At 38.7% G+C, this 13033-nt stretch overlaps 1 long non-coding RNA gene across 3 annotated transcripts; it reads left to right on the top strand.

Moving 5' to 3' along the window:
- The first annotated feature begins 655 nt into the window (after window positions 1–655).
- On the top strand, window positions 656–9940 carry LOC133643627 (uncharacterized). Of its 3 annotated transcripts, none has more exons than XR_009824714.1 (4): window positions 656–837; window positions 912–986; window positions 6800–6924; window positions 9632–9940. It is a non-coding gene; the product is annotated as an uncharacterized LOC133643627 (long non-coding RNA). The 3 variants fall into 3 exon arrangements; XR_009824713.1 differs by having other exon boundaries at window positions 9652–9940; XR_009824715.1 differs by having other exon boundaries at window positions 912–982; window positions 9652–9940.
- The last annotated feature ends 3093 nt before the right edge of the window (window positions 9941–13033 follow it).

Here is a 13033-nt window from a genome sequence, read left to right on the forward strand (position 1 = left end):
TATGAATAAGAGTATATGAATAAGAGTGTATGAATAAGAGTATATGAATAAGAATGCATGAATAAGAGTGTATGAATAAGAATTCATGAATAAGAGTATATGAATAAGAGTGTATGAATAAGAGTGTATGAATAAGAGTGTATGAATAAGATTTATTCATGTATTTTATTATATAAAAATGGGAGCCCTTACCTCCCTGCTTGGCACTCAGCATCAAGGGTTGGAATTGGGGGTTGAATCACCAAAATGATTCCCGGGCGCGGCCACCGCTGCTGCTCACTGCTCCCCTCACCTCCCTGGGGGTGATCAAGGGTGATGGTTCAAATGCAGAGAATAATTTCGCCACACCTAGTGTGTGTGTGTGTGACAATCATTGGCACTTTAACTGAACTTTTAATGATGTTATTCATATTATTCAGATTGAAAAGCTTAAGGGGCCGCATGTGGCCCCCGGACGTTCATCTGCCCAGGTCTGTGCTAAGGTGATCTCTAGAAGTGGTCCACACTCCATGTCAGTAGGTGGCGGTAATGCACACCAGAAGGTTGCTTGCCAACCAGCTATAAAAACAAAAGAAGAAGAAGATCCACACTTCCGGGTGGTGATGACGTCGCGTCGTGACGTCATATTTCAAAATGGCAGAGCCCGCGGAAAGACCCCTGGAGTCGACTCCATTTCCCAAGAAAAGATGTCAACAGCGCGACTTGTAACAACTATAAGGCCGAGGAGGGTTATTTGAACACACACCATTCAATTATTATAAATGAAAGTCACGTTTTGTAACCGCTCTGGTCTCGTCCCAGCGGAAGTGACGCTAGCACGTCATCAGAATACAACAGGTTGCTAGCTAACACGCCTCCTATCATGTCAGCGCTGTTATTTGTTCCAATGTCATTCATTCCTTCTCATTTAGATCAACACGACGAGAGAGACATTCTGCCGCTAGACGAAGGTCACCGAGCAGCGACGAAGTTTGCATTTTCGGTAGGTGAGTGTTCAATTGTCCTCCGAGAAAAGTTGCATGAAGTCATTCTATTACACAGGTGAAAGTCATACACACATAATATGCTGGAAAAGTCCATTCATGTCAGCAATTAACTTCAAATGTCAAACTCATTGGTGATGTTAAAGGGAAAACAGTACTTAACTGTGCTTAAATGTATTTATATTATTCAAATGTGAATGATGCTGTATAATAGACTGTATTTATGTTATTGACATGTGAATAATGCTGTATAATCAGTGTTGGGACTAACGCGTTACAAAGTAACTAGTAGTCTAACACGTTATTTTTTATATTCAGTAACTCAGTTACCGTTACTACATGATGCGTTACTGCGTTATTTGATGTCATTTCTTATGTAGTATCGGCTAAAAACAGAAGATCTGAGTGTGTGTTATTGGAGAGTTGCAGTGTCGTCCTTCTGAATGATTCCCGGGCGCGGCGCCGCTGCTGCCCACTGCTCCCCAAGGGGATGGGTCAAATAAAGAGGACAAATTTCACCACGCCTAGTGTGTGTGTGACAATCATTGGTACTTTAACTTGAACTTAACTTAATTCTTCCTGTGTCACAACGGGGACAAGAGAAGAGGCGCTGTGTGTGTGTGTGTGTGTGTGTGTGTGTGTGTGTGTGTGTGTGTGTGTGTGTGTGTGTGTGTGTGTGTGTGTGTGTGTGTGTCTGTGTGTGGGTGTGTGTGTGTGTGTCTGTGTGTGGGTGTGGAGAGGGGTGGGGGGCGGGGGGGCGTGTCTGTGTTTACTTACAAGACATCATGGTGGAGCTGAAGCCGAGTTTCTTAACATGGAGATATTCTAGACTGACCATGTGTCTTCCTTTGCGGGGCTGTCCGGGCGGAGTTTCTTAAATGCCTCAAATGTCCGGCAGGGTTGCGTATATTTTCAATGTACGTTCAGGGTTAAGATGGGGTTAAAAACCAAAGTAATTGTGCACACGCAGCAGCATTCGTGAGGGAGGGACAGAGAGAGCGAGGGAGTGGATTGATTGATTGAGACTTTTATTAATAGATTGCACAGTACAGTACATATTCCGTACAATTGACCACTAAATGGTAACACCCCAATAAGTTTTTCAACTTGTTTAAATCGGGGTCCACATTAATCAATTTATTTCAAACTGTCATTGCTCAAAACATAATATTGAATCAAAATCAATGTTATTATGAATTATTGACCTATCCAAGGTTCCCATTACTTCACATCCAATATTCCACTTTGAAAAATATTTTTGGTGGAAGATTTTGCATATTTTGTGTGTTTGCCATTAAAAACATAGTTTTGTTTGACAAAAAAGGGCGGAAAACAAACAGACAAAAAAACAACATAACTAAAACATTTTGAAATGAGGGATAGATCTGAAGTTGATGTAGACTCCAGAGATTTAAGCGTTAAATATAAAATGTTTGTATGCCCTGGCACACCATTATCATCATTTCATGACCCAAGCAAAACACTTTTTACACTTTTATACTGAAATAAATACACCTACAACTTATTCAATAAAAACATAGAAAAAACTACCAGCAGCGGTAAAGTTTAGATCCATGAAGGAAAGAAGAAAGTGAATGAATGTTTATAACTGAATACATTATATGTATACAAATTTGTTTTCTTTATTTTTTTTTTTTTATGAATTAAGTAACGTTTATGACAACCTTTTTCCAAAACACAATATATAATGTGAGATATAACAGGATAATGCATACGTTTATCTTTTTTGTTGTCAAAACGCTTACCAAAAAGTGGGACCCCAAAAATGTACTGTAGGACCCCATTTTTATGACTTGATGGGGTCCCTGGGACCCCATTTTGAAAATTCCTAGCGCTGATCAACAGATTGTATTATTCTCCAGTGCAATAACAGTACTTAAATGAAGGCTTAAAGGGCATTAATGGTAGCTTTAAAAAAAGAAGAAGAAAAAAACAAGTAACTAAATAGTTACTTTTCACAATAACGCATTACTTTTTGGTGTAAGTAACTGAGTTAGTAACTGAGTTGCTTTTGAAATAAAGTAACTAGTAACTGTAACTAGTTACTGGTTTTCAGTAACTAACCCAACACTGTGTATAATAGACTGTATTTATATTATTCACAAGTGAATAATGCTGTATAATAGACTGTATTTATATTATTCACATGTAAAAAATACCTTAGTGTTTATTTTTATTGTGAGCGAACTGTGGTGCTGAATTTCCCCGAGGGATCAATAAAGTACTTTCTATTCTATTCTAAAAACATCCAAATCCATTGCTATTCTTTATATAAAGTAAGACACATGCTGAATAAGAGATATCTGCACATGATTCCTTGAGTAATTCGATTACAAAATACATTCGAGGAATTGTTGCTGCTAAGGCTGCAGCTAACGATTATTTTTCTATCGATTAATCTATAGATTATTTTTTCGATTAATCAGTTAATCTATAGATTATTTTTTCGATTCATCTATAGATTATTTTTCCTTTTACCGATTATTTTTTATTTTATTTTATTTAAAATGAAGATGAAAAAATAAAAGTAGGCCAGTTTTTTCAAAAGGCATGGCTTTTATTTACAAAAAAAAAAGTATGGCCACTCAGTCAACATTGACAACAACATGACAAAATATTCTGTAACAATGTAAACATTTAAAACTTTTAACATTTAACAAAATTAAAAGTAGCTTATTTGCTTTTTAATGTGCAAATATAAAAGTAAACATCCAGTGCAAATCTTAAGCATTTCAAAAGTAAAAGTATTGCTTATTTTGCTTTAAAATGTGCAAAAATAAAGATAAACATCCAATACAAAAAAGTGCAAAACGAAATATTCTGTAACACTGTAAACATTTCAACAAAAGTGAAAGTATTGCTTATTTGCTAAAATGTGCAAAAATAAAGATAAACATCAATACAAAAAAGTGCCAATCTAAATATTCTGGAGCACTGTAAACGTTAAGTATTGCTTTTAAAATGTGCAAAATAAACATCCAGTCCAACACAGTACACAGTAACCAATTCTACTCATTCCAGTGAGTGACTAACAGTTGTAATGAAGAAAGGTTAGCATGTCTACTTGCTTTGCTTCTTTTCTTGTTTACAATATTCCCAGCAGCTGAAAATAGGCGCTCAGAAGGGGTCGATGTGGCTGGAACTGAGAGGTAATTAGCCTTCACCTCAAGCCAGGACTGCGAGTGAGCTGAGCTGCAGTTTAAGTTTCTAGTAGGTCAACGGGCTCATAGTGATGTTACTAGTAGTTGACTGGGAGGTGTTTATTATCATTTGGGGAGAGTCCGCTGCCTGATGCTCACCTGCTAAACACCTATCTGCTCGACGCTGAAGCGCTGACTACATGCGCTCTGAATACGCACTGCTGATTGGCTGATAATGCTTCGTGTGTACCAATCAGATGGTTGTGTGGGTGGGACAATGCTGCGTGTGTACCAATCAGATGGTTGTATGGGTGGGACAATGCTGCGTGTGTACCAATCAGATGGTTGTGTGGGTGGGACAATGCTGCGTGCTGAGACAGAGGCAGCCGCAGAAGGAGCAAAGCAACTTGTTAAGACTTTAGCAGCTAAAGTTAGCTTTAGCTTAGAAACTCGTTCGGTACACCCCCGTACCGAACCTAAAGCCCCGTACCGAAACGGTTCAATACAAAACACATAACGTTACACCCCTAGCAGATACAAATGACACATTCATGTTTTTGTGTAATGATGACAACGTATGCTAACGCGGACGATTGACTAGTTGATGGTTGATGGTTTTCTTTTCAAATGTTCGTTCATAGCCGTTGTGCTGCTATGATAGGCCATTTACGCTCGACACAGTGTGCATACAACAACATTATTAGGCTGTGTATTGAAATACTCCCACATTTTTGACGACTTTTGGCGTGCGTTTTTCCCCTCGCTCGCACAGTCTGCTTTGCGCTCCGCCATGACGGTAGTGTGACGTAATTATGCGACGCGTCGACGCACAAAAACGGCGTCGACGTATTTACATAACCGATGACGTCGACCACGTCGACGCGTCGTTTCAGCCTTAGTTGCTGCCTCGAGGTGTCGTATATATTTTTTTTTACGGCATTTTGCCTGGTTCACTAAACAGTAGTCAAAGCTCACGTTTCGCACAGACTGTTTAGGTGTTGCACAGCGTGTTTACGTCACAGATCATCCCCCCCTTGCACTGCACGACACCGCTCTTTTAAGTACGCTCCAGTTTAGAAAACGTTTAAACGGCACCGTATGATAATCATCAAAAACGCACGAGAGACAAGAACTTTGTTTATGCGGTCACACCACACAGCACATAGGGCTGTGAGCGCACCTGTTTTTATTAGCACATACACATTTTTAGCTGTGCGTGTCAGCCTTCAATAATGAAAACAGGCGTTTTAGGAAATAAGACGATTAGGCCAACCACAATAATTGAGGGCACATCTTAACGTGTATAATTAAACAAAATTATGATTTATTCGATTAATCGATCGGGATATTCGATAGAATACTCGATTACTAAAATATTCGATAGCTGCATCTGTAGTTATATTATTCTTTTATTTTTCCATATCTAACATACTGTGTTGAACTTTGGGGAAATGTTTATAGAACAAACACAGGCTCAATAATTCAACTTGAAAAAAGGGTCATTAGAATAATACACAAGGCTGGCTACGATGAACCTACCAATCCATTATTCGTAAGTTCTAATGTAGAGGTGTCAAACTCATTTTAGATCGGGGGCCACATGGACAAAAATCTACTCCCAAGTGGGCCGGACTGGTAAAATCAAGGCACGATAACTTAAAAATAAAGACAACTTCAGATTGTTTGTTTTTTTCTTTGTTAAAAATAGAGCAAGCACATTCTGAAAATGTACAAATCATAATGTTGTTGTTTTTTTTTTTACACTTACATGTTGCGGTTAATAGTATTCTACCTTTATTTGTCGATATGTATACTTTCTGATTAAATGATGTGATAATGTTCATCAGTCAACTCATTGGTGTTCATTTTTAATCCATTAAGATAACAGAATAATATGTTATTTAAATGGAGGCTTCTCACATGATGAGATAACTTCTGGAAATGACTGGCTCATAAGGGTCAAAGGTATAAATGTGTGTGTCCAAGTTAAAGGAAAAGGCAGGGTGTCTTCTTCTAATGGATTTATTACAATCTTTACAAGCTGGGTAACGTTTGCTGTGGTCTGGAACAACATGGCGCACAAACAACTATCAGAAATGCAGCCAATATTACGTACAGATAATGTGTCATGAGACATGCAAATATAAATGAAATGCACAGAGGACATAAGTAAAGGAAATTAAATGAGCTCAAATATTCCTAAAAACGAGTCATAATGATGCAATATGTACATACAGCTAGCTTAAATAGCATGTTAGCATTGATTAGCTTGCAGTCATGCTCTGACCAAACATGCCCGATTAGCACTCCAACAAGTCAATAACATCAACAAAGCTCACCTTTTGTGCATTCGCGCACAGCGTAGAACGTTTGGTGGACAAAATGAGACAAAGAAGAAGTGGCATAAAACACGTCTTTCTGTGGCAGCGTCGGAGAAAGTTGTACATGTAAACAAACAACAATGAGTTCAAGGATCGCTGAAATTAGTAGGACAAAACAGTGCTTGCTAAATCCTCTCATCAGTGAAGCATGTTTAACATAAACAGTGGGACTTCTAACAATTAGGAAGGTTTGTGTCATGTTTGTTCTCCTACAGAAAATATATTTAAATAAAAATGTTCTTCATCTTTTTCCATCTTCACACATCTCTGAAAGAGGTCCAGGGAGCCACGAGGGCGGTGCTAAAGAGACGCGGGTTGCTGACCCCCGGCCTACACCCTAGACTGGCCGCCAGTTCATCACAGGACACATGAACAAGCCTTCGCCCTCAAATCAGAGAAGTATTCATTTACTCGAACATGATTTGTATTCAGTTCAATGCATTTATTGTCATTGTCATAGTGAATAACACACACACTGCATAGTAACCATGTATCAAAAATGCGTTAGGTGGTGCAATCCTGACCCATGAAACGCGTAAACACAAAGGGTGCCACGAACGATGCACAAAATTCACAGTCTGGTATGGATCGGTACTTGAGCGGCGCCGTTCGATACATTTTTTCAATACCCAAAAGAGGGAAATGTTCATGCCTTTTTTTTAACTTGTAGTTTATTGAAATTGTCGTTGTCCACGACAGAAAACGGTCGGCAAGGCGAGTTTATTTACAGAGCACAGTTCGTACTACAGGCAGGCCAGTCTAGTACCCGCACTCTTTTACTACGAAGCCACGCTGTTGTAACACGTGCAGAATGTGGCTCGGCGATATCTTACTGAAATAAGCAGGGGCGGCCATGAAAAAGACGTCGCTTGGATGGCAACTTTTGTTGCTCCAAAACCTGTATGTACCTTTCAGCATTAATGGTGCCTTCACAAACGTGTAAGTTACCCACTAATACACCCCCATATCATCAATCTTTATTGCAGACCTTCAGATCCATTTAAACATATAAAAACAGAATATAATACATTAAAAAACAAAACAATAAAAACATACATTAAAAACAAAACAAAACAAGTTTTCCATACAATTACAGACGCTGGGTTTTCAACTTTGCGCCTAGAACAATCCGGATGGTTCTTTTCCTCTTTGGACCGGAGGACACGACGTCCACAGTTTCCAAAAACAATTTGAAATGTGGACTTGTCAGACCACAGAACACTTTTCCAGTTTGCATCAGTACATCTTAGATGAGCTCGGGCCGAGCGAAGCCGGCGGCGTTTCTGGGTGTTGTTGATAAATGGCATTCGCTTTGCATTGTGGAGTTTTAACTTGCACTTACAGATGTAGCGACGAACTGTAGTTACTGACAGTGGTTTTCTGAAGTGTTCCTGAGTCCATGTGGTGATATCCTTTACACACTGATGTCGCTTTTTGATGCAGTACCAACACAAATACAACTTTGAGACTACGTGCTTTCTGAGAAGATTACCGTAGTAACTAGTATATCATGCAAAAGCGCAGATTCCAACCAATCAGTCCATCTTAGATGAGCTCGGGCCGAGCGAAGCCAGCGGCGTTTCTGGGTGTTGTTGCATTTATCAACAACACCCAGAAACGCAGAGTTTTGAGGACGAAAATGAATTGATACCATTTTAGAATAAGGCTGTAACATAGCAAAATGTGGCAAAAAATGAAGCGCTGTGAATACTTTCCGGATGCAGTGTACAGTATAAAGGGCAGATCAATAGAAGTGATAATTAGACGTTGCAGTTCATGGGTGGGATGTGAGAGAGGGTCACTGCCTGAGGATACAGACGAGCTGTTGGCAAGTTGTCCTGGCACGTATAGACCTGTTCCTTCTACCTGAGGGCCGCAGGTGAGGAGCAGGGTGTTGTTGGTCACGCAGGATGCTGTGCACTCGCCTCAGACAGCAGGTAGTGTAGACTGTGCCCATCTCTGGAAGACTTGATTTTTTTTCAGCTGTTTTAATCACCGATTAGAGAGTCTGCTGTCATGGCACACTTCTAAAAGCTCACTCTTACACTAGGAAGCGGAGTCATTCATTGCGCTTTACCTGACACATGAAACGTGACAAATACGATCGCTGGGATGAAACGGATCAGGCCCGTGAACAGGTTCTATCCGGATGAATTTGCTAAGTATACAAATGAGCTGAAATTTTTGTATGAAAGAAACTGCTGTTTTGAATGTGTCCACTAGATGTGGCAATGGCAATTCTTTGTATCTTTGTAGATGATGCTACATACAGTATGTACAAAAAAAATAAAACACATGATGTTAGTGCAACAGTCGAAGAAAATTAGCAAACTGCATAAATAACATCCTGTAATTTGATTTTGATATTTTTTTAAAAATCTTGTTAGATTGAAAATGAACACCAATGAGTTGACTGATGAACATTATCACGTCATTTATTCAGAAAGTATAAATAACGACAATTAAAGGTAGAACACTATTAACTGCAACATGTAAGTGTAAAAAAACAACATGATTTGTTTATTTTTGAGAAATTCTATTTTTAAACAAAGAAAACAATCTGAAGTTGTCTTTATTTTTAAGTTATCGTGCCGTGATTTTACCAGTCCGGCCCACTTGGGAGTAGATTTTTCTCAATGTGGCCCCCGATCTAAAATGAGTTTGACACCTCTGGCCTAGATAAATTGGTAAACATCCTCACAAATATTGATATAAAGCATAACCGTATTTTCCGGACCATAGGGCACACCGGATTATAAGGAGCACTGCCGATGAATGGTCTATTTTTGATCTTTTTTTCATATATAAGGCGCACCGGATTATAAGGCGCATTAAAGGAGTCATAATATATATATTTTTTTCTAAATGTAAAAGACTTCCTTGGGGTCTACATAACATGTAATGGTGGTTCTTTGCTCAAAATGTTGCATAGATGATGTTTTACACATCATCTTCAAGCCGCTTCCGGGTGCGCCGTTTTGTGGGCGGTCTTATTTACGTGGCTCACCTTCGGCAGCGTCTTCTCCCCGTCATCTTTGTTGTGAAGTGTCAAAAGATGGAGCTAACTGTTTTAATGACATTCAGACTTTACTTCAATCAATAACAGAGCAGCATCTGCTCATCCAGAAACAACAACACCAGAAATGTGTCCCGTGAAAAACCGTCCGACCAGAACTCTAATAACTAAAGTTCCTTGGGTGAATAATGGTAACTCACTACACCGGTATGTTTTAGGGCTTTCATGGCGAGTTTACTGACTGAAATAAGTAATAACTTTACACTGCTTTTTATTAGAAATGGCAACAGCAGAGGATGGATGTCCCATAACAAGAAGGTGGAGAAAAAGAAGAAGCTTATCGACTACGGTGTCGGCACGGACTACAAAGGCGGACCTGCACAAATTTTCAGGTACCAGAAGGTAAGAAAAGTTTCTTTTGCATAATATTGCAAAACAAAACACCAGAAAATATGTCTTACCTTATACACACACCATAATAATACTCCTATGTTGAAGCACAGTACAATCCATCAAGCGGTGCAGTTTCATAGCTGACCAAAGTCCTACTAAAACGTTTTGATAGATTTTTGAGCGCCGTGTGTAATGTTCTATATTTTCAATGGAGCATATACAATGTTGGTGTTGTTTACTTGAGTCATATTGCGGTCTACACGAAATAAAATCAAATCAATAATGGAGCAGCATCTCCTCATCCGGAAACAACCACACCGGAAATGTGTCCCGTGAAAAACCGTTCAACCGGAACTCTCTAATAACTACCGTAATTTCCGGACTATAAGCCGCTACTTATTCCCCTTGTTCTGGTCCCTGCGGCTTATACAAGGGTGCGGCTTATTTACGGCATGTTCTTCTCCGACACCGACGAAGAGGATTTCGGTGGTTTTAGTACGCAGGAGGAAGACGATGACACAATGATTAAAGACTGACTTTTCATATACCGGTAGGCTGGTTATTTTGATAACGTACAGGCGAGCACTTTGTATTACTTTGCACTAGGGATGTCCGATAATATCGGCAGGCCGATATTATCGGCCGATAAATGCGTTAAAATGTAATATCGGAAATTATCGGTATCGTTTTTTTTATTATCTGTATCGTTTTTTTGTTTTTTTGTTTTTTATTAAATCAACATAAAAAACACAAGATACACTTTCAATTATTGCACCAACCCAAAAAAACTCCCTCCCCCATTTCTTTCTGTTATCAATATTCTGGTTCCTACATTATATATCAATATATATCGATACAGTCTGCAAGGGATACAGTCCGTAAGCACACATGATTGTGCGTGCTGCTGGTCCACTAATAGTACTAACCTTTAACAGTTAATTTTACTCATTTTCATTAATTACTAGTTTCTATGTAACTGTTTTTATATTGTTTTACTTTCTTTTTTATTCAAGAAAATGTTTTTAATTTAGTTATCTTATTTTATTTTATTTTTTAAAAAAGTACCTTATCTTCACCATACATGGTTGTCCAAATTAGGCATAATAATGTGTTAATTCCACAACTGCATATATCGGTTGATATCGGCATCGGTTGATATCGGTATCGGTAATTAAAGAGTTGGACAATATCGGAATATCGGATATCGGCAAAAAGCCATTATCGGACATCCCTAATTATTTGTACTCTGCACGAATGCTGTTCGCCATGTCAAAGATGTGAAAGTTTGATTGAATGATTGAAAGATTTATTGTTAATAAATGGGACGCTTTGCGTTCCCAAACAGTCATCTCTGTCCCGACAATCCCCTCCGTGGTAGCAGGAACCCCTATATACTACGCTAATTACACATCAAAACCCTGCGGCTTATAGTCGGGTGCGGCTTATATATGGAGCAATCTGTATTTTCCCCTAAATTTAGCTGGTGCGGCTTATAGTCAGGTGCGGCTTATAGTCCGGAAATTACGGTAAACTTCCTTGGGTGAATAATGTAAACTCACTACACCGGTATGTTTTAGCGCTTTCATGGCAAGTTTACTGACAGATATAAGTGAGAACTTGACACTACTTTATATTAGAAATGGCAACAGCGGAGGATGAATAACAAGAAGATAGAGAAAAAGAAGAAGCTTATTAACTACAAAGGCGGACACACAATTTTTCAGGACTCATGCAGATCCCAAGTACAGATCAGCAGGTACCAGAAGTTAAGAAAAGTTGCATAATATTGCGAAACAAAACGCCAGATAATGTCTTACCTTATACACACACCATAATAATAGTCGTATGTTTAATGCGCCGACAATCCTTCAAGCGGTGCGGCTTCATAGCTGACCAAAGTCGTGCTAAAACATTTTGATGGATTTTTGAGCGCCGTGTCTAATGTTCTATATTTTCAACGGAACATTTAAAATGTTGCTGTTGTTTACTTAAAACCCATCATAGTGCAGGCTACACGTATCTCTTATGTTTGACTGCCATCTACTGCTCACACTTATAATTACACCATGTACCAAATAAAATAGCCTCGAGGTGGGTAAGCTCAACCAAACTTGTTCATTACATTAGGCGCAACTGTAAGAGATGTCTCAAAACGTCATCAGGAGTCCCGACTAAACCCGTAAATGTAAGAAATCGTAAAAAAAAGCATATTTTACGGAATTTTTTTTTTGCTAAAATGTCGTAAAAAAATTCAAAAAAACGGACTTGCTTCAGCAGCACAATTCTGGTGCTGTAGTTATAGGAGATGTCTCAAAACGTCATCAGGAGTCCCGACACAACCCGAAAATGGAAGAAAATGCATATTTTACGAAACAATTTTTTTGCTAAAATGTCGTAAGGGGGGACCCTTACAAAAAATTCCAAAAAACGGACTTGCTTTTTTTGTAGGAGATGTCTCAAAACGTCATCAGGAGTCCCTACAAAACCTAAAAATTGCATAAAATGCTTTTTTTGGGAAAACTTTTTATTTACAAAAAAAAATTCAAAAAACAGACTTGCTTCAGCAGCACAATTCTGGTGCTGTAGTTGTAGGAGATGTCTCAAAACGTCATCAGGAGTCCCGACTAAACCCGTAAATGTAAGAAAATGTAAGAAAACGCATATTTTACGAAAAACATTTTTTGCTAAAATGTCGTAAGGGGGGACCCTGTCGTAAAAATTCCAAAAAACGGACTTGCTTCAGCAGCACAATTCTGGTGCTGTAGTTGTAGGAGATGTCTCAAAACGTCATCAGGAGTCCCGACAAAACCCGAAAATGGAAGAAATTAGAAGAAAATGCATATTTTACGGGAAAAAAAATATTTTGCAAAATGTCGTAAAAAAATTCCAAAAAACGGACTTGCTTCAGCAGCACAATTCTGGTGCTGTAGTTGTAGGAGATGTCTTAAAACGTCATCAGGAGTCCCTACAAAACCTAAAAATGGCATAAAATGCTTTTTTTGGGAAAACTTTTTTTTTACAAAAAAAAATTCAAAAAACAGACTTGCTTCAGCAGCACAATTCTGGTGCTGTAGTTGTAGGAGATGTCTCAAAACGTCA

Source organism: Entelurus aequoreus, linkage group LG26 (assembly GCF_033978785.1).
Source record: "Entelurus aequoreus isolate RoL-2023_Sb linkage group LG26, RoL_Eaeq_v1.1, whole genome shotgun sequence".
NCBI lineage: Eukaryota > Metazoa > Chordata > Actinopteri > Syngnathiformes > Syngnathidae > Entelurus > Entelurus aequoreus.